Source organism: Natator depressus, chromosome 12 (genome assembly GCF_965152275.1).
Source record: "Natator depressus isolate rNatDep1 chromosome 12, rNatDep2.hap1, whole genome shotgun sequence".
Lineage (NCBI taxonomy): Eukaryota > Metazoa > Chordata > Testudines > Cheloniidae > Natator > Natator depressus.
In genome coordinates, this window is record NC_134245.1 from 22,773,842 (window position 1) to 22,799,665 (window position 25,824).

General features: G+C 38.5%; 1 long non-coding RNA gene across 1 annotated transcript in view; it reads right to left on the reverse strand.

Annotated features, from left to right (window-relative positions):
• LOC141996567 (uncharacterized) overlaps window positions 1-18,775 on the reverse strand; it is a 102,285-nt gene extending 83,510 nt beyond the window's left edge. The window contains exon 1 of the long non-coding RNA XR_012641564.1: window positions 18,684-18,775. This is a non-coding gene — a long non-coding RNA (uncharacterized LOC141996567). The remainder of the gene's footprint in view (window positions 1-18,683) is intronic.
• Window positions 18,776-25,824: the final 7,049 nt, after the last annotated feature.

Genomic DNA, 25,824 nt, shown 5'->3' on the forward strand with positions numbered 1-25,824 from the left:
TAAATATAAATTATATAAATAATTAATAAATAAATAAATATAAATAATGAATAAATTCATTAACTGTTTGCAGACAATTCACAACTAGAAAAGGGCTAAATAACATATACATTGTTTGGCATGGATATTTTGCCCATATCTAGAGAATGCTGTAGATATTCTATTTACCTCAAATAACTGAAATTTAATAGTCACTTGGTTAACATCTCCAAATATTTTTGGTGACCAGTCGCAGAATAAATACAAGGGAAATGTCTTTTAACCATAACTTGACTCAGGAAATTCAAACCTAATTTAAAGGCAAAGGAAATAAAGGAAAATGCCACTAGTAACCTCTCTTTAGCTCTAGCACTCACACATCTATATTTGAGCATCTAGGAATGCATTCTGTATATTCCAAAATAAAAACTTTGGTTAAACAACTATTTAAGCTTGCCAAAGGACAACAACATAATGACTGGTTTCAAAGTAGCAGCCGTGTTAGTCTGTATTCGCAAAAAGAAAAGGAGTACTTGTGGCACCTTAGAGACTAACCAATTTATTTGAGCATAAGCTTTCGTGAGCTACAGCTCAGCTGTAGCTCACGAAAGCTTATGCTCAAATAAATTGGTTAGTCTCTAAGGTGCCACAAGTACTCCTTTTCTTTTAACATAATGACTGTATCAGTTACAAAACCCAAGCACTTAAAAGCAAGGTAATGAATAGATATAAAGCCATCAAGTATCTTATATAGATTGGCCCTGTACTCCATTCCCAACCCATAGGGACTGAAGAAAGGGGTTCAACCCATATCTTTGTGTCTCTTGAATTCTTGGCCCCTGAAATAAATTTCTGGGCTCCTCTAATTTAGACACTGACAGCAATGGCCTCTAATGGATCGTCTGTCAGCAGGGAAATTACAAGACTGCAACACACTCTGGCCACAATGCCTCCCACATGCAGCCCCTGCCCTACACTGTGGCTTTTAGGTGGGCCAGCATAGAATCATTCCAGCCCCCTTAGACTGGGGTATTATCTGGGACTTCTCCCACCACCTTTACAGAGCCAGAACAACATAAGAGGACTGCAGCAGCAGAGAAAATGTACCGTTATTCTTGTCAAATAATGAAATACATATTTTCTTGTACAACACAACCACCTTAACTCTGACCAATTGCTTTTTTAATCTATTATTTTTGTTACCTTAAGTGATACTGTTAAGCAAGAAAAATCAGTTAATGTATTCAGCAAATGACAGTAGAATTCAGAAATTATTTATGATTCCTGTTTCTTGAGAATAATGTTGTATCTTTAATTGACTAGGAAAAGCATATAACTATTACTGTATGATAGTCATGTATGCATAAGGACTTGCATTTGAGACTTATCCATATGTGTTATAGCCTAGGTTTCTTTTTCAGGAGGTCTTTTAGGCTTTTATTTTGAGATTACTGATGAAGATTAATATTTATTGTGGGTCAGAGTTGTATTGTTGTGTTATGATGAAATATGTATTACTTTGTACTTGAGAAGAATAATGTGTGTATATTTACACGGACAACGCAAAATTTATGACATCCTTAACTATTCATTTCTTTGTTTTAAATCCTTTGGTTTTGTTAGCAGTTAGGAACCTGAACGTGTTTTTGAAATGAAGTTTTTTGTATTGGAAATTTCCAGGGTTTAATTTTTCTCTCCGTCGCTCACCATTTCAGTTTGTGTGATGGGGTATAACACCCATCTGGGGGCCAGAACTTTCAGGAAACCCAAGGGTTCCAAGCAAGGACACACTCTCCCCCCGCCCTTTTCTCCATCCCCCTCCAATTAAGATCTCAACCCTTCTACTCTTGCCTCTATGCACACCCTCATATCCTCACTTCAGCAGGGCCAGATTACCCAGTATTTACAAGCGTGGCTGATAGCTGGAGTATTACTGCTGAAGCTTTGCACCACTATCAACTAATGACCAGCTGCTCAGCCTGTAACTCAAAATTCATTTGACCAATTCTCTTCAAATTTTCTCCTTAACCTTCAGAGCAAATATGGTAATATTCATGTCTAAACAATTTTCCCAACCAAAATTATGATGATAAATTAGGACTCTATAAGGAAAGCTGGTTACAACTTTAACTATGGAGAGGCTATCTTCTTTCCTTAATACATCAGTCCTTAAGTCAGCAGCATTCAGGGCAGCACTTCTGGTAATAGCTGACTAGTACAATGCAACATCCTTATGCAAGCCTTTTATCCTCAATCAACCAACCAATCTGAATATGGAGTACCATCTCCAAGAAACAAGCACTAATAAATCTCTCTTTCATTTCCTTTTAATTTTAGACAGATAAATGTTACACATCCTGAGCTGAACGGTCTCTGAACTAAACAGGAGAACATGAAATAACTCAGTAATGACTCAAACAAAAGTTAACCCTATCAGAGCACAGACCTAGTCCAGATTCAGGCATGCATATTATTGTTTCAAAAGCCCATGTTTTAAAAGGAAAACTTGCCCCAAACATACACTCTGATTGATTACTTACAAGAAGCGCTTGTAAAAATATAATGTAACCTAGATCATCCTCTTCCACCACCATCCCAACCCCAAACAGCATGACCTCAAATAGAGCTTTTAGAAGGTAGCCTTTGTAAGTCAGAATTTTCAAAGCATAGGAATAATCAGCTCTAGAAACAGCAGTAGAAGCTGTAGCAGAAATAGGAAGTAACTGTTCCTCCGCTGATGGAGACTATATTGTGGTAGACGTACTGTGTAATTACAGGTGTTTCTAATATATCACATAAACCGAAAAAGGATCTCAGCTGCTGCCAGAAAAGATGAGCTCATAAATAACTGGGATCACAGTTGTCATGTAGCATGGAAGTGATCTCTAAAGTAATTGGTCCACTGGAAAAAAAGGGAGGAGTCAGAAAATGGAGGGGAAACACTCTTCCCCTTGTTACTTTATTCCCTACTGGAAAAGGTTGGAAAAAGTAAAAAAAACTGTTAGAAAAATGGGGGGGAACCACTCACACTTATTTATTTACCTTTTTAAACTGGAGAAATGTGAAAAAAATTAATTGAGAAAGAAGTCCTTTCTCCCACTTTAATTTTTTAAACACCTTTTCTAGTGGGGGGGGGAAATGGGAACACCCTTTCCCTACAAAAGCTAAGGTGACAAGTATTTGTAGGTGCCCTAGATACTAGACCACAGGTTCTTAAACTTCATTGCACCACGAGCCCCTTCTGACAACAAAAATTACTACACAACCCCACAAGGAGGGACCAAAGCATGAGCCCACCTGAGCCCTGCTGCCCCGGGTCGGGGGGGGCCAAAGCCCAAGCTCCACCGCCCCAGGCAGGGGAGGGGAGCAAAGCCCAAGCCCAAGGTCTTCAGCCCTGGGCAGGGAGCCTGTAACCTGATACCTGCTGCCCAGGGCTGAAGCTGAAGCCTGAACCCTGTTAGGCCAGGGCTGATGCCCTCTGGCTTCAGACCCAGGTGGTGGGGCTCAGGCTTCGGCCCTGGGCCCCAGCAAGTCTAACAGCAGTCCTGGTGACCCCATTAAAACAGGGTCCCAACCCACAGTTTGAGAACTGCTGTACTTAACTAATTGCGCACCAATTACAGTGATTGCCATTAAAATCTTAATAAGCAATTCATACTATTGCTGTTGTTTCAGAATTCCTTATACTTACCATAGAGAGTACTGGAAAGCCAGGATTACAGAGGAATGCTAGTTGCTTTAAATGGAACGTTAACTGGATATGAGGTACACATCTTAATGATCATCCCTATACACATGTGCAACGCCCAGAAATGGATTGGATACATGCAGCAGAAAAATATATGGGCTTTTTTTGTTATATTTTATTCCTTTTCCCTTTTTAGTCTTTGTATGTATTTCCTTCTACTTCTTCTCTGCTTCATTTTTAACTGTACTTTTACATTTGATTTTTTCTCTCTCGCTGTTTTCAGGGAAGAATGTGAACACATGACATGTAAGTTTGAACTGAACTCTCAAAGCCATGATGTTCATGTGAATTCTAAACTAAGCTAATCAACTTCACTCATCCTTATGCAAACACCCACTGTGTCATGCATTTTGACCCCTTGCATTTTGCAGGTGTACTCATTTTGTGCGTCTGCAGGAATGTTAAATGTTTCTTGTTGTGATTGTGTGGAAAAGGTTATGTGAAGCCTAGAGGGGTTGTTCCCCATTAGTATGAATCAAAAAACTCTTCTAGTAATATGCAGTGTAAATAGTTGGCATATTATTTAAAGCTATCTTGGGTCAGCCTCAAATTGTGGTCCTTTATCAAAAAAATAATTTATGAAACCTGTTTCTCAAAGAAGAAGTTTCTTCCTCTTTCCATATTCCATCGTCTCTGGAAGATATACGCATACCCCTAACCAAATGGAAATAGCCATAAGAAGCATCCTAATTTTTGAAAGCCAAGTATCGTACCAACATCACAACATTTGAATGGAGAAATGAATTATACAGCTTTCTCATTTCAATTTACACGCAAATCAGGGACACAGTATGTGGTGCTTGAGTGATGGCAAATAAGGTTCTTTAGGATCATTGTTTTATTCACATATACACACACACACAAACACTGGAGATCAAATGCAACTTGGGAACTTATATGATGTGTTGAAGGCCTGTACTCTGGTAGACTTCATGTATTTCAAAACGTGTACAATTTGACTGCAACCATATTTTAAAAGGCATTTTAAATTTAATTTTTAAAACTAATTTTTAATCAGTAAGAAGTTTGGATTTACAAACAGCTATTTTTATTCAGAAAAGCATGAGACTTATGATTTTAAGTCACAGTACATCTCCATTATAAAAGAATATATAATTCTACATCCCACTGTCCCTTGAACTTTATTCACGTTTATGTAGATCTTAATACAGTTATACAGTCATCTGGCTAACATCACCCTCTGGATAGTAATGAGGTCCTCTCTAACCCTTTAGCTGCTATAAAGTATGCAGAAGTTAAATGCACAGATGAAAAAAAATTTGTCTCAATTTTATACTTCTGCAAAATGGTAATTTTGTACTTAAAATGTACAAGATGGATGTTCAGAAATATAGGCTGATAGCCTAAATTATATTTGGTCATAATTTATGTAGTACAGTCCCAAAGAGATACAAAAAAGGCAGAGCATAATTTATCTGTTGGAATCAGAGATAGCTTTACTAAAACTCCCATTTATTCTATCCCCCATAGTTTTAACCAGCCTTTGTCCTTAGGGCGCATTCTATTTAAGCTTTCCATATTGCTGTTTGATCACATATTGTAGCCTATGATTTGCCTATCATCCAAAGCAAATTTAGCTCACAAAAATTATGATCTCAACTTAGCAAACACTTTATTTCTGAGATACAAAATATTTATAGCAATATAAAAATGGTACAAAAATAAAATGTTTATCAGCAGAATATATACACTTTAATATTGGACATTATTAATTCCATTAGGACATAAGGTGCTCAGTTACCATGGCAGTGAGTTTGGTATAAGAACCTAACTAGAATATTATCATTACAGTGGGCAAAATTCTGTGTTGTTGACTTATACCTCTTGCAATCCCACTGTAGTCAAAGGGATTAATCAGGTTGCATATAAATACCAAATTTATAATAATCATATTACTTTCTAGAAGTACTGTTCAAAAATTTAATTATATAGAAGAAATTTTAAAATGTTCTAATATAGGTTTTATTTGGCATATGTAGGAAAAGCCTGTGGTTATTTTGTCAAGCAATAGTTTTTTAAATACTCTTCCATGTAGAAAATTAGGTCAAAAATGTACATAAAAAACAACCACATTAGTAAAAAAGTAATCTTAAGTACTTTACACTGCTACAGCCCGAAGCCATACCACCTCCGGCTTGGTTTCCTTCAGATCTTATCTTTGCATGGTTGGATCTAGTCAGGACTTACTTGGACAGAAGATCTCCAAGGGAAACCCTGATGTTGCAGGAAGAGTCCTCTTTTCATTACCCAGTCACACTGATCCTTCTGCATCTGGGCTGAACCAATGCCCCAGTATGTTGATAAGGCGAGTATGGGAAATAACTGCATTCTCTCGGATATCACTATGTAACTGTGGGTTTTTTAGTGGAGACTGCAATAGCTAAAAGTAGCTTGTGAATCTGGGTGCTTGAGACATCTTAAAAGGACCTGCTTGTTAAAAAGTCTTCCTTTATGGTGTCAAGTCAGAACCCAAAAATTGAGGCACTCAAAACCAGCAGTCACTTTTGAGAATGTAGACCTGCATGTCTGGTGAAAAAGGCACAAAGGGTTGAATGAGTCACATTGGGGAGAAGTTTCAGAGGGGATACCAAATGCATAGATATCAGTGTGATGCACTGAAACTGTCCCTGTGCGCCTGCTCTTTCCCAGAGGAGCACTCCCAACTGTGCTTTATGGCTTGGGGAAAAGGGGAGATGAAAACCGCTGCAAAAAGGGACAGCGTGGTTGCTGACTCATCCCCTGGGAATGAGGGGCTTAAAAGGAGCAGCCCTGTGCCTTAACCCTCCCTTTTACATGAAGCTGGTTTCTATGATTGGTATGGCAGAGAGCCAACCCCCATTATTATAGCCCCCTTCACTCTCCTACGAAGCGGGGTGGGGGGATGGATGGTAAGGTCCCAGCAATGGATTTGCTGGAGGAACCTGGATGGAAAAAGAGGGGGAGCTGGTAAAAGCCCCCCAGGTAATTATGGAATAAACATGGGGTTACCTGCACTGTACACTTTTATCTGCCAGGTAATCCCAGACATCTAATAATAAAGTTGCAGCCTGATTAAACCCACGTCACATGTCTCTTGTCCTCCTTTCGGTGTAGCCAGACAATGAGCAGGTGCTGTTAGACTTCATCCCTCTCCTTCCCAGGAAAGTGAAAAATCTATTTTGCTATAACATGCACATAGCTCATTCACCCAACAGTGCATTATATAACATTAACACAGTTCACATAGCACTTTGGGATCTTCTGATAAAAGGCCCCACACAGTGTAAACATAAGCTGTCATTATGATTCAATTATTTTCAAATATAGTAAGGCAACTAACTCCTGATATTGTGCACAATATCAAAGTAAAACAAAACAAGGATCCCTATTTTTGAAAACAATATAAAAAGCAGCTGTATTCTAATACCTTTAAAGCTGAAGGAAGGGTTCTGTGTCACTGCTATTCACCAGCAGCAGTTTGCATCTGCCATAGGTCACAAATCAGTAGTAAGGCTACTTCATCATCTGTCAGGCTTGATCCTGCAGTATAATGCATGCACCCAAGTACAAGGTGAGAAAGTGGTGAGCAGAACAGGTAGATCGAGGCAAAGAAACCTTGTGTTACTGAGAGCGCTGCTGCACAGCTGCCAAATTATTCCTGGTAGCAGAAGTAAGGCCTCAGAAGTGCAGGAGTGGTTGAGTGGTTCATTTGCATTATAAGGAGCACACACAAGCTCATGTCTTCTCAGTCATATCCACTCCCCATCCATGCCCTGCCCCCTTTTTATCTTGTGCTTTTTTGCTCTCACAAGAACGTGGAGACTTAGTACAGAGAGTACTAGTATATCTAGTATTTAACCTTCCTTGGGCCCACACAAAGCTGCCACTCACAAATGTGCTGGAGGCAACAATCTCTCACATTCTGGGGAGGACTATACTGGCCATATTTGGATAAAACTTCCCACCATGGCAGCTATACTGGTAGAAGAAACAGTGAGAGGGCTAGTTCAGAGCAGCACCGCCGCTGTCATTTTAACCACACCACCATCTGCCCTTACTGAAAGCAGGTCAAGATGACACGGTGGTTAAAACACCAGCAGCTGCTGGCACCGTGGCTTCGCTAGTTCTCTCACAAGTTCTACTCCTATTGGCGCTAACCATTGCTAATTCTAATGCTAATTCATTAGCAAGGATTGAGAAGGGAAAAAAAATCTAGCCTAGACAAGATCCCTGTGTTGCACACTATGTGAGAGTTTATAAGACCAATGCTGTCAAGGCACTTGAACAAACGGCATTAAAGCCCTTCTCATATACTCATTTCAACTGGCAGAATTTATTCGTATGATTGTTTGAAAGCAGCAGCATTCTGAACATGAAATCTTGTTCTTATGGCAGAGTCCAGGAGGGCAGGAACATGCACGTATATGTCTGATATTTATGACACAGTGGTAGATTTCAGGTGGTGCCATATGTATACACATTCAGTGTAAACACACTATCAGTGACGGCAGGTAAGTGGCATCACAGAGACTGGCACTTACCGTGGACTTCTCTTACAGGAAATTCTTTTCTTTAAACAGGCAACTTATCTGAGAGTTAAGCACACTATAACCAGAACTGCAGTTTGAACATTGCAATGCATATAAATAATGTAGGGTTTCATTTTACTTCATAAACTATGTTTCAGCAAAAGAAGGGTCCACTGTTTATAGTGTATTAGATACACACACTGTCCATACAGAAAAAGTAAGGTTGATCTATCTTAGAGCAATTCTATACTACGGCACTACATCGGCACAGCTGCACCAATGCAGCTGTGCTACTGTAGCACATCTGGCAAAGACATTTTATGCCAACAGGAAAGTGCTTTCATAGAATCATAGAATATCAGGGTTGGAAGGGAGGTCATCTAGTCCAACCCTCTGCTCAAAGCAGGACCAATCCCCAATTTTTGCCCCTGTCAAGGTTCCTTCCCCACTCTGAACTCTAGGGTACAGATGTGGGGATCTGCATGAAAGACCCCCTAAGCTTATTCTTACCAGTTTAGGTTAAAAACTTCCTCAAGGTACAAACTTTGCCTTGTCCTTGAACCCTATGCTGCCACCACCAAGCGTGTTAAACAAAGAACAGGGAAAGAGCCCACTTGGAGATGTCTTCCATCCAAAATATCCCCCCAAGCCCTACACCCCCTTTCCTGGGGAAGGCTTGATAAAAATCCTCACCAATTTGCATAGGTAAACACAGACCCAAACCCTTGGATCTTAAGAACAATGAAAAAGCAATCAGGTTCTTAAAAGAAGAATTTTAATTAAAGAAAAAAGTAAAAGAATCACCTCTGTAAAATCAGGATGGTAAATACCTTACAGGATAATCAGATTCAAAACATAGAGAATCCGTCTAGGCAAAGCCCTAAGTTACAAAAACACACAAAAACAGGAATATACATTCCATTCAGCACAGCTATTTTACCAGCCATTAAACAAAAGAAAATCTAATGCATTTCTAGCTAGATTGCTTACTAACTTTTTACAGGAGTTCTGAAGAGCATTCCAGATCTGGTCCCAGCAAAAGCATCACATAGACAGACAGAGCCTTTGTTCCTCCCCCCCACCCCCACCCCAGCTTTGAAAGTATCTTGTGTCCTCATTGGTCATTTTGGTCAGGTGCCAGCGAGGTTGTCTTAGCTTCTTAACCCTTTACAGGTGAAAGGGTTTTGCCTCTGGCCAAGAGGGATTTTATAGTTCTGTATACAGAAAGGTGGTTACCCTTCCCTTTATATTTATGACAGGCCCAGATCCCTAAATGGCCCCCTCAAGGATTGAACTCACAACCCTAGGTTTAGCAGGCCAATGCTCAAACCACTAAGCTATCACTCTCCCATCCTTTTCCTATCAGCATAATTACTCCACCTCTGCAATTGTGTGCAGTACACCCCACAAGGAGGGGCTGGAGCTAGACCCATTTAGACTCAGCCCAAAGGGCTGACCCAGAAAGACTGCCTGTGTTTCAGGTCACCTTTACTTCTCTTTGTTTTCCCACAGACTACCCTATTCCCTATGGGAAAAAAGAAGGGAGAGGACTTTTCTTTTGTTTGTTTGCTCCAAGGAATGCCTTAGGCATCTGCTAGGTGGTGCAGGGGGTTGGGAGGGAGGGAAAGATAAAGACGGTATAAGGACCTGAAGCAGGGTCTGGAAGGGACTTGAGGGGACACCTGTCCTGCACATTTCCCCTCTGTAAAATGGGAATAATAAGAAGTACATGTTCACCTCACAAGGTTATTGTGAGAATTAATAAGGGAATGCACTGAAAAAATGCAGCATTGTACACGTGCTACAATTAATAGCCATATACACCTGTTGTACAACTCTCTGGGATTTGTTTAGTGTACAATGAAGTCCTGGGATATTTACTACAATACACTGGTAAAAGACAGGGATGTATAGAGATAACATCCTTCAAAAGGTGAACCACCACCACGAGAGAGAGGATTGCAGAGGGGGAAAAGTCTGGAAAAGAGGCATCAGAGAACACTAGAGAAATCTGAGAAGTGATTCCTCCACCTTGTACCCCCACCGTCAAGGTTGTCTTTCACTAAAAAGATGATGAAGTAGTGCCCTCGATGCCATCCTTCAAATAAGAGCTTCACCTGAAGCCTCATATTTTGTTAATATTAAAGATCTTTTTGAAGAACAGTGTTGGCATTAACCATTTTACTAGCTCAGTGTCATTTTTAAGATGCACCACCCTTTAGCTAGATGCATTGTCTCTTTGGCACTAAATATTTATGCTGAAAGAAACAGCCATGGATTCAAGTAGGTATGTTACATTCATCACTGTACTAGAGCTTTGGCTTCTCCACACAAACAGGCAATAGAATTTTCCCATCTCAGAAGCCCCAGGTTAATTCTAAGACATAAATTATTATTTCCTGAAATTTATAAAAATATCTGTAGGTGCCCATTTTGCAATCTGGATGTCTATTGCAAGAACTGAAATACAAAAACCATTACACTATAGAAGAATAGGCCAAAATAAATATTCACCAAGCCTTCTCCAACCTTTCCCTCAACCCTCCTTCCCCGCCCCCCCCCCCCCCAAAAAAAAAACCCAAAGAAAAACCATACAAGTAAATAGCTTGAAAAAAGGTTACAAGGGGGAAGAGATTCTGAAAATAAACTTTCAAGTTTGGGCCAGATTTTGTAAAAATGAAACATCCTTCTAAGTTCCCCTCTACAATTCTGCAGGAAGAGTTTAGTGGCTGTGAACAATATGCAACCCAAATATCAAAATGCAGTTGTTTAATTAAGTGATTTGCAGATGCAAAGTCAGATGAGGGATTATGACCCTTTATCCTCTGCTACTAACTAAAGATGTCAAGAACTCAAAGAGTCAACACCTGGCAGTTTGGCTTCAAAGGTAATTGTACTGGGATCAGCAAGTTGATCAGCAGGTTGATTGTACTTTGATCAGCAAGTTGCCCCACTGAACTCAGATGTGGATAGGCCCGGGTCTGCCCTAGCACGGGCTGTGCTAGCTCTGAGGACCATTGCTTAGTGGTCTCTGTTAGTTCGGGTCAACCTGAGAGTAAATTTATTTTTAAATTAATTCTTCAGTTTGCCTGCTAAACCAAAAAATCAGTTATTCACACAGGTCTCCTGAGAAAAAGAGAGGCAACTTAGATGCTGAAGGACCAAAGAGAGAGCCATGTGGATGCACCCAAATGGATCAAGAATATCATGGCTAGTACCAGTGTATCAAAAAATGAGTACCTGTGTAGATGCCAAAATGCCAGAGCAGGTCCCAAGAAACAAACACTACAAAAGCGTATCAGAGTGTTCAAGACAAAGGCCTTGCAATTTAGGCAACTCTATTAGACAAACATTAACAAATGGGTATTATGTGAAGAGATGGAGACACACAAATGCATAGCAAACAGAAAGTTCCTTCACCGAAAACACTCAAAAAGATACTGTCTAGAATAGTCAGTGGGTAATATTTAATTGTAGTAGGCATAGTATGGCATGCACAGCAGCCAGTAAGAGCATGAGGCCAGACTGCCCTCACTCATGCCCTCAAGGGTAAAAGAAACATAAAACCTAAGGGAGCCCCCAGATTTGGTGCTAAGGCCATGGGAGTGAGAATGTGGTCCAGATGATATCTTCATATAAGGTTTATCTAACATATCCATCTCGACAGTACCTGAGTGCCACTCTGGTATGAAGAGGGCCACAGAATAGAAAGTTGGAGAACAGCTGTTCTACAATATCTTAAACCAAATCTGAGTTAATTTTATTTTGCACTTTCATCTTTAAAACCTGATTTCTAAAGTTGGAATGAAATTAGTTTCCTTTGTTGCAAGAACAGAATACAAATAAATTAGTGAGCAGGCTATAAGTGTCCATCTTTAAGACCTTCCATTACTTATTCATTTTAATCAAACTTCCCATGTTCTTTGACTTTCCATCCTTCATTGCCTTGAGCTATGCATTGCAGCTACTGATGACATACAAATGTTAATTTTGTTCAAATTCAAACACAATACAGAAAAGCCTATTTTAAAGACTGCTTTGCAAACATCACACTTAAAATGAAAGTGAACTGAATTAAACAGACTACAGAAAGAAGAAAAAAAAAACATTCAGTCAAGTGGATCCCGTTAGTTCTGTCAAGTGATCTTCAATCTCTCCAGGACTACAATAATTATTTCTTCTTTGAAACTTTAACAGCTGCACATTCTATTACAACATATATAGAAAGAACAAGAACTCCTTTGAAAATAAACCAATTGCAAGGCATCCAAGGAACCAATGATAGCCAACTTCATCCCTAGTAATTAAAGGCAACCCCTGAGACAGCAGACACACAACAGCTGTGCAGTAGTTAATGATGTTTTTGTTCAAGTTTTGTCATTTTCAATATTTATTTTATTCCATTTTCCCTCTATGCTTTTCATACAAAGATGGTAAGATTGCAAACAGCCTCCCTGCAGCAGAAAGTAAGTCATGGACTTCCTATTGTGTCCTCGCTCTCGAACAACCAAATTTCACATTGGTTTTTCAAAACAAAACCTGGTTTTTACTCCCATGTTGTAGATGATCACTAATATTTCCCAGTCACTGAGCTACGTAGAATATGACTTTGGACACCATTTAGCTAAAGCCACATGCTGATTATCCTGCTTGGCCTTGCTGCTGATGTCAGACTCTCAGAGAAGGTCTGGTTGGGACTTTACTACTGGAAAGATATGCAAACAGATTGGTAATTACACCTGGGCCTAGTTTCCAACAAGACAGTGTGTCTAAGAATCACCTTCTCTGGGAGCATTTTGTTCCACAACAGAGATCACTGAAGTGTTAATGTAACTGCGGTCATCTTGGACAACACATCAGGGAGTGAACGAGGGCCATCCAAAGCTAAAATCATGAGCTGCTGCAAGTTGATCTAAAAGCCAAGGCTCTCTAGCTGGAGCTGTAATGAACTAAAATCCCCTGTGGACTGAGCATAGAGGGAGAACTCTAACAAACACTCACCAGTGGGTTACACTAACAGTGCACTTCATGCTCAGTTAATTTTCACGTCACTGGTTTCATAGGACCTAATATAGTGAAAAGTTGCCCCTCCTCTATATGTTCTCATTTCATTTTATCTGGGAAGCTTCCCCCTGCATTATACCAGTAGACAGACACCATATCTGTTCTTTCAAAATAAGCATTTGTGATTGCTTCAAACTGTTTATAGTAGTTTTTTGAATATACCCTCATAACAATAAACTATGTCAAAGTGTGAATTATTTCCCTGTTACTACACTTCCTTGATGTTTGAAGGCACAAGATCTTTAGCCTTTTCTTTTAAAATCACAGCCTACTGGAGGCTCTCACCAGTGACCACATAATACAGATTTCTTGTGGTTTACTGTCAATCCACCTTCACAAACCAATGTGCAACACAACGAAGATCAAGAAATTTTCTATACTCCTTTACTTCAAACCTGCCCTCTATATTGACCCTGGGAATCAAGTCACTATTTTGATGCAGTCTTATTAGTCACAAAGGTACTGTAGATTTACAGTAACCAGGAATGTAATCATCATAACTTTAAGTATCACTAATCATAAAAATAATCTATCAATGATGACAATTACCAGTGTCAAAGGGATTATTCCTAGTATACATTGTCATAGAGTTGAAGGCCAAGAGGGACCACTAGTTCATCTCATCTGACCTCCTGTATATCACAGGCCAACACCACCCACACAGTAAACCCAACACCCAAAATAAGACCAAAGAATTGCAGCCCACAGAACACTAAACTAGTACGTGCCCAAGGCCGAGAACAGGAGAGACTGAGGTTCACCAAAGCCTGAGGCCCCTTCAACGGCAGGGAATCATGTCTAACTGTTCACTGCATTGGCTGATATGTAGGTGGAAAATGAGAAGTATGTCTGCAATGCGGGGGAATAATTATTACTTGAGTATAAAGAACTGATTGTGAAATGCAGGACCAGTTTCATTTTGCTTATAATAATTGTGTTCTATCTTTTAACCCTGAACATATTAAGTATCATCACTTCCTCTGGGGACTTGAAGATCTAGGGTTAACAACTTTCTGTTTTAAAAATTCATTGAGGTGCAAACAAACTATATTGCTTCCAGTGGATATGCCTTGCAACAAGCCAAGGGGAAAAAAAAAACATTACCCCCTACAGGATACTTGGCAATTAACTCCAGCGATGTCAGCAATTTTTTGAAAAATTTCCTAAACATGGGGAAATCTCATCTTCACCATATGAAAGACAAAGCTACTGCAGTGACTCTTCCATGCATTACAATGTGTGTGTCTTACTCCTTAACCAAGCCGCTAATCACGCAAATTATTGCAACTAATTACATCTGAAGGTCTAATTAATTCTTTCAGTACCACATCATTTAGTACGCATTCACAACACAGCACCTGTTTTGAAAATCCTTGCAGTTAATTTGTTTATAAACAAACACTATTTGCATAAAATGTTTAATGAATGGTTTAACAGTTAGTACAATACTCCAGCTTTGTCTTAGTAGATTTGAGGTCATCGAAGGCCACAATAAATTAATTTTAAACTATACAAATTAATTTAAATAGAATGTGTGAATTTCTCATTAATAAAGAAAACATTTCTAACATGTTAATTAATATCTCTGTAACAGGCTAATTACTGTCTGTACAACAAGTGCATCTTACAGTCAAACTCAAAAGATTTTATGGGGTTTTATTTTAGCGTAGTAAAATGCTGAAAATCAGGACATACACACAAATCATAGTTATGTCTGGAACTTACATAACGATTACTGGTAGTGCTGAAGAAAACTTATTTTTTCCTTAGAGAAACAACCAATGTTTTATTATCTAGGACAAGCACAGTTCAATATTTTTTCAACCATATTTTAAAATCCTTAGAGTAGAAGATTAATAGAGTATATTTCACATGAGTGTCGAGCAAAGCAGTACAATTAAAAACAAAATTAACTAGATATTCTCTTTATAGTACTTTCCATTATGTTGTTTGTTCATTTCTACATAGCTTTACATAATTATATGTTTAATAAAATATTACAATTTATTTCTGAACCCTCTTAGTTTTCATTTTATAGAGTGATCTGATTCACAGATGTTATAATTCTCTACATGCAATAATAGCTCAAGCTACTTCATGTAGAAACTAAAGAAGAACAACATCCTTGCTTACTACCAAACAGATTCTTCTGCATGACTATCTTGAAATATGTTTATGGTCCCAATGTTTGTTTCTGATTTGCAAGCATTTTCACATTTGATAAGCACCTGTTGTAAATTTACATCCACTCATGAACTATTCTTATGATAGGGAGCTAAGAATTGTAAAATATATTTATGTCCTTACCCTGGTGTAGTGTTGCCCCTTAATGCACATTCTGATGAATTCACATCATTGTACTATAGTATCTGTTTCAGTAGGGCAGATAAGGAACTAGGGAACTAAAAAGCCTGCTCATTTTCTTTTGAATATGAATTTTTGTTTACTGGCTGTTGCCACAAGTTCAGCTCAACTGGACATTCAACAACAAACACTCAGTGAGCCCTATAAACCGCGTTTGCTTCCAAAAACAAGCTTGAGTGTGGAGAATCTTATATTTTAGCAACACTACCACTGTTTCTAAAGCAGAGCAATTTACCAAGAAGTTTTGAGAGAAAATGAAAAACCCAAGAAAGGCGGAACACACTTAAAGCCATCACAGTCCTCAAACTTTGTGTGGAGCATGTGCAAGTTTTACCACAAACTGAACGCATGAAGAACTATATATGGTGGGCATGATCCTACAGTCATTACTCAGGCAAAACTTTCATTGATTTCAGTGAGCTTTCCATTTCAGCATATGTTTTTTTCCTTTTAGTATTGTGTAAAGTTTTCTAGCGTTCTGCTTGTCGCACATTGTGACTTCCAAAATCTTGGCTTAAAATCACAATTCCTTTTGGCTTCTGTAAAATATGAAAAATTTAGAACAGCTGACTTAAAACTCATCTATTAACCACAGACCAAAATAGGTTAAGCAGACCAGATTCTCAGCTGGGGTAAATCAGTAGTGACAATGGAACTACACCAATTTACACCAGATGACTAATGTTCTGCTAATTGCTTCTTAATTCTATCCACCCTCCCCTCTTCCGGGTCTAAAGCTGTACTGAACTTGTAGCTTGTTTCACTTTAGCCTGGGTCTTCTTTGAAGAAGATTGTCATCCCTACCAAGTGTGTGGTGGTTTTTGACAAAGTGATACACTAAGATAAAAGTTGAAACTTCTACCTTCATATTATATCTTTTAACTCTCTCTAAATAGATCCAGTTATGATTCCGCAGTGTATTTTAAATACATCTTTTCATAAGCATGGATTGTGTTTATTTCCCCAAGAAGTTATTAACATGCATTTTCCCCTGCCATGTATGCAGACAGTCCCCTTTTACATGTTTTTAGGTTTCAGAATACAAGAACCATTTACTTTAAGATTAAGGGCCATTTTGATAGTACCTGTGCTGCAGTTATTTACCGTATACATGTGGGTGGGTGGGTGGGTGTGTTTACAAAATATGAAGAAGGAGATAAACTTGCTATCAAGTGTTTTAAATCTCCCTATAGCAAACAGCTGGAGGTTTTTTAGGTTTGGTACTTAAGACAAATGTTTTTTTTTCTAAACATAGCATGGTAATATTCCGATCTCCTGTTGTAAGAGTTAAAGAACCTTGAGGATTTGATATAAACAAGGCAGACCTTTAAAGCCAAAGATAAGTTGCTCAAGCAGCTGCTGAAGAAAACAAGGCCATAACTAAACTATAAGCAGTATTACTGCTGTGACTAACTTTAATAAGTTATTTGAAGTATCCCATCCACTGATGTTTGAACTATTCCAAATTACAGGCCCTCCTTTTCTCCTTCCCCCTGCAATGGTAACACTGAACTCCAGAGATGGTTCCCCTAACATTAAGAATCTCTAGCATTTCACAAATAAAGGCGATCAGCATGTGAAAAATTATCTTTTAAAATGGAGTTTAATTTGCATATAAGGAACAGGAGATTTATGATGAGCAACACAGCGCAGCACTGCATCTGCCTAGTATCAGTCGTAATTTAGATTGTTTGTGACCGATCTTAAATTCTAAAGCACAGAGAAGATGAAGTGCTCTGTTGCTGTGTTATTGTCAGGAGTCTAAGACTTACCAGAGATTTATTAGTAATCTTATCACAAACATGTCTCAAGTTTTTGCTTTTAATATGTGCCAAGCTCCTCTGAGGAATTTTCCTCGCTGCAATTATATTTCTCAATGCATGCATTCTGAAGCTTAGTTGATTTCCTTCCCAAAATAAACCGACCTATCATTACACTACAGTAGCTTTGGTACATTTTTCCTCTGCTACTTAATAATCAATGTATTCATCATTAAAATCTGAGCCCTGAAGCAATGGTTTTTAGCATATTCTAATGACTAGCAACTTGCAAATTACATTGACCTTTCATGTACATTCTGTAAGCACCTTGTTCTAATGTGTACTGTATTTATAGTTTGCCAATACAAACTAGCCAAAGATTGGATAATTACTGTAATCTATTAGCTCGATTGCTTTCCCTGCTCATTTGTAGCATGTGCCATACAGACCATTTTCAAAAGCTGGCCTATCTTTCATCTCTTGCAAGCCCAGAAAGTAAGGAATACTTTATCTTCCCAATATACATACCTACTAATATATGAAGAATAACCTATCTCAGCTCAAGGATATTTCAAAAATAAAGAATCTTCTTTACTATTAGTGTCATAACACTATTTGTGATTGACAAAAAACACAGCTCACAGAGTATAAACTTTAGTTGAAGAATGGCAGGCCAAGTTCCATTTTCTACCCATTACCCTGACCTCCAAATAGCATTTAATAAGAAGTGCTTGCTTCCTCTCTTAGAAAGAAAGATAAAGGCACTTCTGTTAAAACAAGGAACATTTACTTATAGCAAAAAAAAAAAAATGTTTCAAACAAAGCTTTAAACATTTTTTTAAAGCACACTGTTGTGACTTAAGAAAGATAAGAAATACCGCATGGACATATTAGCTCAAGTCTCTTTCCGTTGACAGTCTATTTCAAGACAGTTATGGATAGATAACATTACAGACACTGGTAATTAAAACAACACTAATTTTGTCTCAGTGGCTGCGCTTTGTTGTTTGAAATCATCTATCATGGCCTTCATGCTTCACACAATGAGAAGACATTTGTCTAGTCACATTCTGCTTGGTCAACACTTTTACTAATATCCCAGCATACCTGGATGTTATTGAACTTTTAAAGAGGTAGTATACTCATTTTTTTACTAAATCACCTGATTAATAAAATGCTTTGCATGCTTGCTTAATGAAACATACTGCAACATCTATATTGTTTACTTTTTACGCTCACCTTCAATTTTCTTCCTTCTAGATTATTTCAGGAAAAAACCTCTTATTCATGGCACAGTTGTGAAAATATCTAGCACACATATCTCTGTTTTCTGCAGAAAATCAGAAAAGGAAAAGTATATTGATATATGAACAATTATTTTGGAAACAAAATAAATGTTTGGAAGGGCTGGGCATATACATCTAATTATTTTCTGTGCAATAGTTTAATTGATTTATAGACACTAAATTTCACTTCCAGGTATATTTTAGTATTATGCATTCTATATATTAGTCTTAAGAATTATAGCTAGCAAATGTTTTATATTTCAGCAATAAAAAGACAAGAAAGACTTATATTGTAAGAGGGAGAAAGGAGGAATCACTCAGACATTATTTTCAAATTAAACCTGAATAGTAGTAATAAAGTAAAAACAAAGCAGTAAAGATAGATTTCAAAGGAGCGTTACTGAATGACACAAACAAGATAAGAAACAGACAAGTTCATTTAATATGAAACTCTATGCAATGGGGCTTTAGGGCTTTAGTGCTCATATTTAAGTGAATAGGACTTTGGTCACTAAATTCTTGGATGTGGGAATGAGCCCAATCCTGCAAATGCTCACTCAAATGAAAAAGGAGTGACTGTTTATGGGGTCAGGACTTAAGTGCTTTAAGCATAGCCTAATATTCAGCAGCAGTCACTGTTTAACTGAACAATCCAACTTAAAATACACAGCTCTCTAGAAGTCTTAAAAAAACCTATGAAACTTAATCATACATAATATCCATATTTCCCCCTTTTGAAAAGCTTTACACACACACACACACACACACACACAGGTACGTAATTACACAACCTTTTTTCGCAGACGTATATGTAGTTTCGGATATAAACTGAAACCCCAGCCACAACTGCTATCCTAATTGCTCTCTCTGGGAAGGTATCATAAATGGAGGTACAGATGACACAGATGTGGTTTCAACTTTATACCAAAAGAAATCCTACATCAAAGCTATCTGAAAAGTGACATAACTAGTTATGAAAAATTATATTTTATTATATCTTAAACGGTAGATTTTTATAGATACAAAGTGCCTTTTAAAACAGAAAAGTATAGCAAAGTTTTAATAATTTGCAATTCATAAGGCTTTTTTAGATCTTACCTAAATAGCGTCAAGCTTACATATTACTTAAGTCAGTTTAGGAAATCCAAAGCAGTTGTAGCTCAAATAAATCATTTAAAAAAATCTTATTTCACTAAAATTAAAAAGTAAATCTTATTAGCACTTGTATGTGACCAAAAAAATGTAAAAACAGGCATGACACAGAAGCAAAGAAGGGACTCGTTCTTTTTCTATTCACGTTAATGGGAGCTAAGTATGATCAGCACCTTATGGGAGATACCCCAAACCTTTCAGGACTTGGCCCTATACCTGTATACCTTGAAAAGATGTAGGTGGCAGCAAGTGGCTCTCTTGGGTCACAGAGGATGGGAAATGCCAAGCAGTAGGTATATGAAAAGGGTACTGGTAACTCTTTTGTGTTGCATTTCTGGAGACTATAAAAATCCCTGAACCTCTTGACTTCACTAGGTTCATAGATTTTAGCCATTTGTAACATCATTTTTAGTACATTAGGAATTTCTCGGTGAAATTGGTATTTTATTTTTATTGAATGTTACTGGATTTTAATTGCAATGTTTTATGGTAGGCCCCTAGACAGTGGCAAATAATGTGCTATAAAACTAGAAAGTGTACCATTGACTCCGTAAGTTTTTCATTAATACCTAATTTTTAAAATGTTTGCAAAATGGCATGAGTTAACTGGATCATAGCTTTTACAGAATTGTTTAAATAACACAAACTGAAACAGAATGTAAACAGCTTAAGGCAAGTCACATCCAAGCATGGCCTTATCCATACACTTCTATAACACCTTTAAAGTTTAGTATTCAAATTATAGACAACATCACGGGACAAATTGCACAAAATGTTAGTTAGCACAAGTATCCAGAATCTGAAACAGGAAAACGTATGCTTTCCAGGAGCAATTCCTACAATGAATGAAGTCTTTTCACTTTCCATAACTTATTTGCATGAATTTACTTTTTTGCCTTAAGAGGTTGTTGCAATGTGTGTTAAAACACACAGCGCAATTTTAACTCCATAACATCACAAAAGAAATGTTATGTTAGTATAAAGTGTAAAAATATGAATGCTGTTACATTTCTTAGCACAGAAACCACAGTGCAGCACTGCTCAAAAGCACCACCCAAAGGTAGAATAGATGTAAAGACATTCAGAGAATTGTCTTTTTTTGTGAATTTCAGCAATATCCAAATGTAAAAAATGACAGTGCTGTGGAAGCTGACAGAGGCTTTTGATTGAAGTGACTGATTTCCACAGCTGCACCTGTAGAAAATTGATGATAATGCTGTCTAAACCATTCATTATGATTTGGAACTTTACTCAGATGAATACTAGAGTTATAAATGTGCTAGACATGTGTTGTAGATAATATGACAAAGTACTGTTTTCAAATGAGAATTCCTTTGACCTAATTTTATCAAAATCATGCAAAACTGGCAAAGAGCATTTATTTCTGAATCTTTCTGAAACAGCTGAAATTGTATTTTTTTATTCAACACAATGAATTTAAGTGAAATATATTCATTGAAGAGAATCCAGCTATCAATTGTATTCACAGATTTTATTTATTAGAATTATAAAGCAAAATGATAAGACTTTTATTTTGCATATTACCAACAATGATCCTCCTTCTGGACAAAGGACATTTATCTTTTTGGCAATCATGCTTACAATATTTCTGGGGATGAATTAAGCAACTACTTAGCATTTTAAAAATATGTAAATATAAAATTTGGGTATGAGCTATGTGATGTTACTGATGCACTACATGCTGATAGTACATTTTTGTTTAATAATCATTTTGATACATTTACAACCTATTAACCAGATAGTTTAAATAATAGGTACTTGATGCCTTCTTGTTTCTAAATACTGTATCACTACAGCAAGTAAATATATTTATTCCTTAACTTACTCAAATAGAATCAAGATACTATAAAGTATAATGTTTCCATATATCCTCTACACTTAAGCAGGCTAATTTGTAGGGGGAAGGGCTTGCCCTTTTGGCCGACATGAGCTGCTCACAGAAAAGAGTTGAGAAGTTGTGAAGCTAAAAGCGAGAGCTACTGAAATGCTACATCCTTAGAACAGGGATCCCAGTACTATAAATACAAGGAAAAGAGCATTTTGGCACAGACTAGGGTTCTCTCATCTGAAATCACAATTAGATGGAGGAGCCTTGTGACTTTTCCACCAATTGGATAATTTTTTCTTGATACTCATTTCTTCTCACTGAGAAAGCTAGGGAAATAACTTTAGCTGGTCTGGGTTTGCTGGATGGATGCCAGAGGCGCCTCAGCTCTCCAAAGCAATCACAGCCTAGCTTGGTGTCAGGCTGTGCCAAACATCACACCTCTGGCTCTAAAGAGCCCTCTTACTGGCTGGGAGGGATGGAGGACTCCCTCTCCAACCTTCCCTTTTGTTTGAGCTGTGGGAGGAGCAAAGGGCCATTCAAGGCTCTTCTCCTGCTGCACCAAGATTTTTCCTCCCGTGTGCTTGGGGGCCAGGACTTAATGATTGGTTCTTATCTTCAGGAGACTGTATTGGTGTTTAATTGTGGAGTATATGTTATGATGTTTACTGACCACTGCTTTCTCTTTTTTTGTTTGGGCCAGACCAAAATTGTGTTCAGGTTTCTGCACATTCCTCCATGTTATATGGCAACTTTGTAGAGGGGTAAATTTATTCACCCATTTGGGCCAGGATGGTAAGTAGGGAGGAGCATATACCTCTCAAAACTGTGGGATTCATGCGTAGCCAGGACTGAAAGGTTCAGTGGCCAAGATTCCCTGCAGTCTATCCCAGCAGCTGCTCTAACCCTCTTCACAGAGGTGAAGTGTGGCTTGGTACAAGTGCAATCTAGGTCTGAATGCATGTCTCTCTGCCTAGGTAGTCTTTTTACCTTGGGAATCTGCCAATCAGGCCAAAGAGTGGCTTATGCTGAGCGGCTACCACCACACTTTACTGTAAAGTCTATGTTCATTTCCCACCATCTGCTTAACTTTGTGTTGTGGGTTTTTCTTTTCTTTTCCTCTTATTATTATCTAATCAGACTGTGACCCTTGTGCCATAAATTATCACAAGCTTGTGAGGTATTTGTGGGGGTTTCCTGGGCAAGTATTGTATGTGGCGGAGAGCAATTTCAATCATCCAAAAAAAATCAAAGAAATATATTCAATTTTATTGAAATTTAATTAAAATAATTACATATTTCATGCTCTTTTTATCCAGCTCTCTCACTCTTATAGCTACAATATGCAGCTATACAGAGAGATTTGAGCTTCCTGAATATATGAACAGTTAAACGGAACTCCTAGTCTACTTGGAGCGAAGGTTGTGCCATGTGTTATTACAATATAATGACAGTCTCTTATAGTGAAGTCCCTTTTTTGTACAGAATAACTTCACTTTGAACAGAAGTTCACTATAATTAAGGTTGTAGTTTGGATGCTGCAATGTATTCTCATTCACTGCAATTAACTGACTGCACTATATCAGATTTTACTATATCTTGGGTGCCACTGTAATAAAATTCTAGTAAATTACATTCTCTCTTGCCCCCTGCCTTTCCTCTTTTATTTTTGATTCCTCCACTGGTCTCTGGCCAGTTCCTTCTTTGCCCTGTCCTCCTTGGCTGACTCTCTTTTTAAAGACTAAGCTTTTCATTAGAAATGGGCCCAAACAAGAACTGCATATCCAACCTGGTGTAGATGCTGATCCAAACCTAATTTGATTCCAGACTTTGCAGTCTGGTCCTCTCTTTACCTCCCATGTGGAAGGCTTATAGGACTCCAGCCAGATTTGACTAACAGCTTCTGACAAACTCAAAGATTCAGCAACTGGGAGTTCATGATCCACACCAACAAATGAAAGGAAGCAGGGTCTGTATGTAACACCCTTGTCTCCCTCTCTGAAATAGATGATTGGGCATGTCTAGCAGAAATACTTGAGACAGGAGATCATAGTACTATAATTTATGAGCACATGAATTAAATAGATCATGTGTGCTCCCTCATGGCTCCCCTTGCGATGGACCCTAGACAGTAGAGGGAACACATACAGGAAGCCTATTCCTCAGTACAGGAAAAAGATAACTGACACAGCTTCTCACTCTTTACCTGTTCAAGCAAAGCAAAGCTGGCACTTGGCATTGGCCTCTGATGCACAGAGGTAAACTTTGGGGTCAGTAACTACTGCTGAAATCTCTCATAATTTCTTGAGATGGTCTTTATCAAGAACTAGGCAGACCAAAGGCTGAAAGCTCCAAACAAATCCTGAGGACATAGGAAAGGGATTATGAGGATCTCATTGAGTCTTCTGAAACACAATACAAGTTAAAGACTCCCAGACTACTTTGGAATGAGAACATTCTAGGAATAAAACCATTTCCACTTCTGTGAGAAAAAAATTGTTTTAATCATGAATTTCTTTCAGGGCAACTTCCTACCTGTGTAATTTTGTGTCAGAGGGATCCCTGGAAAGCAAGGCTGTGGATAGATTGGAACGCAGTGTGATGTCCAAGTGATGGAAAATTACCACATCCCTTGGTAAATTGTACCAATAGTTAATTATCCCCATTGTTAAAAATATGCACCTATTGCAAGTTTGAATTTTTCTAGCTTCAACTTCCATCAAATCTTGTTATGGCATTGTCTACTAGATTAAAGAGTTTCATAATTCCATAAGGAAATCTCTCCCTGTTCAGGTACGTATACACTGTGTGACAAAGTTCCTCCTCTGCCTTGGTGGGTCCTGTGCTTATTGGTGGATTTGCTCGCCTCAGAGATTCACGGCAGCCCTCAGTTTGGCCACTTTTGCTAGTGGCTCAAACCTGCCATTCACTCAGCTAACCTCATCACTGTCCAGCATAGGGAAAAGGAAGGAGAACAATCCCTGCAGTCTCTGCTTGTCCACCTAGTGGGTCGGGGACAGGCCAGGGATCTTCCCCTCTGGTGGGACCCACAGTCCAGGTCAACTTCTCCTGTATCCAATAGGGAGTTGAAAGATGGGGGGAACCCAGGCCCACCCTCTACTCCATGTTCCAGCCCAGGGCTCTGTGGATCACAGCTGTCTACAGTGTTTCGTGTAACACCTGTGTGACAGCTACAACTCCCTGGGCTACTTCCCCATAGCCTCCTCCCAACACCTTCTGTATCCTCACCACAAGACCTTCCTCCTGATGCCAGATAGCGTTTGTACTCCTCAGTCCTCCAGCAGCAGACCCTCTCACTCTCAGCTCCTTGCACACCCCTCACTGACTGAAGTGAGGTCCTTTTTAAACCAGGTGCCCTGATTAGCCTACCTGTCTTAATTGATTCTAGCAGCTTCTTAATTGGCTCCAGGTGCCCTAATTAGCCTGTCTGCCTTAATTGGTTTCAGCAAGTTCCTAATTGTTCAGGAACTGTCCCTATTACCTTACCCAGGGAAAAGGGACCTGCTTAACCTGGGGCTAATATATCTGCCTTCTATCACTCTCCTGTAGCCATCTGGCCTGACCCTGTCACAACTGTGATAAAGTCACCTTTCAATCTTATCTTTGATAAAGTAAATAGATTAAGCTCATTGGAAGGCATGTTTTGCAAACTTAAATCATTCTTATAGCATACTTCTGCACCCTCTCCAATTTTTTTGAAGTGTGTACACCAGAATTGGACATAATATTCCAGTAATGTTCTCACCAATGCCTCACACAGAGGTATTATTTTCTTATTCCATAGTCCCATTTATACTTCCATGGATTGTTAGACCTCTTAACCACAACACTGCACTGGCATCTCATGTAAATTGGGTGTCTACCATGACCCACAAGTCCCTTTCAGAGTTACCGCTCTCCAAGATTCAGTCCCCCTCCAGGCCTACATTAATGGGTCAGATTCGGAGAGGGTACATGTGGAAACAAATGATAGGGCCATAGTACAGGATAAAAGGGAGAGCAGGGAGTGAAATAAAGAAAGGTATCCCTGGAGAGGGGTGAAGAAAGAGACTGGGAATCACAGGAATACTAAAGA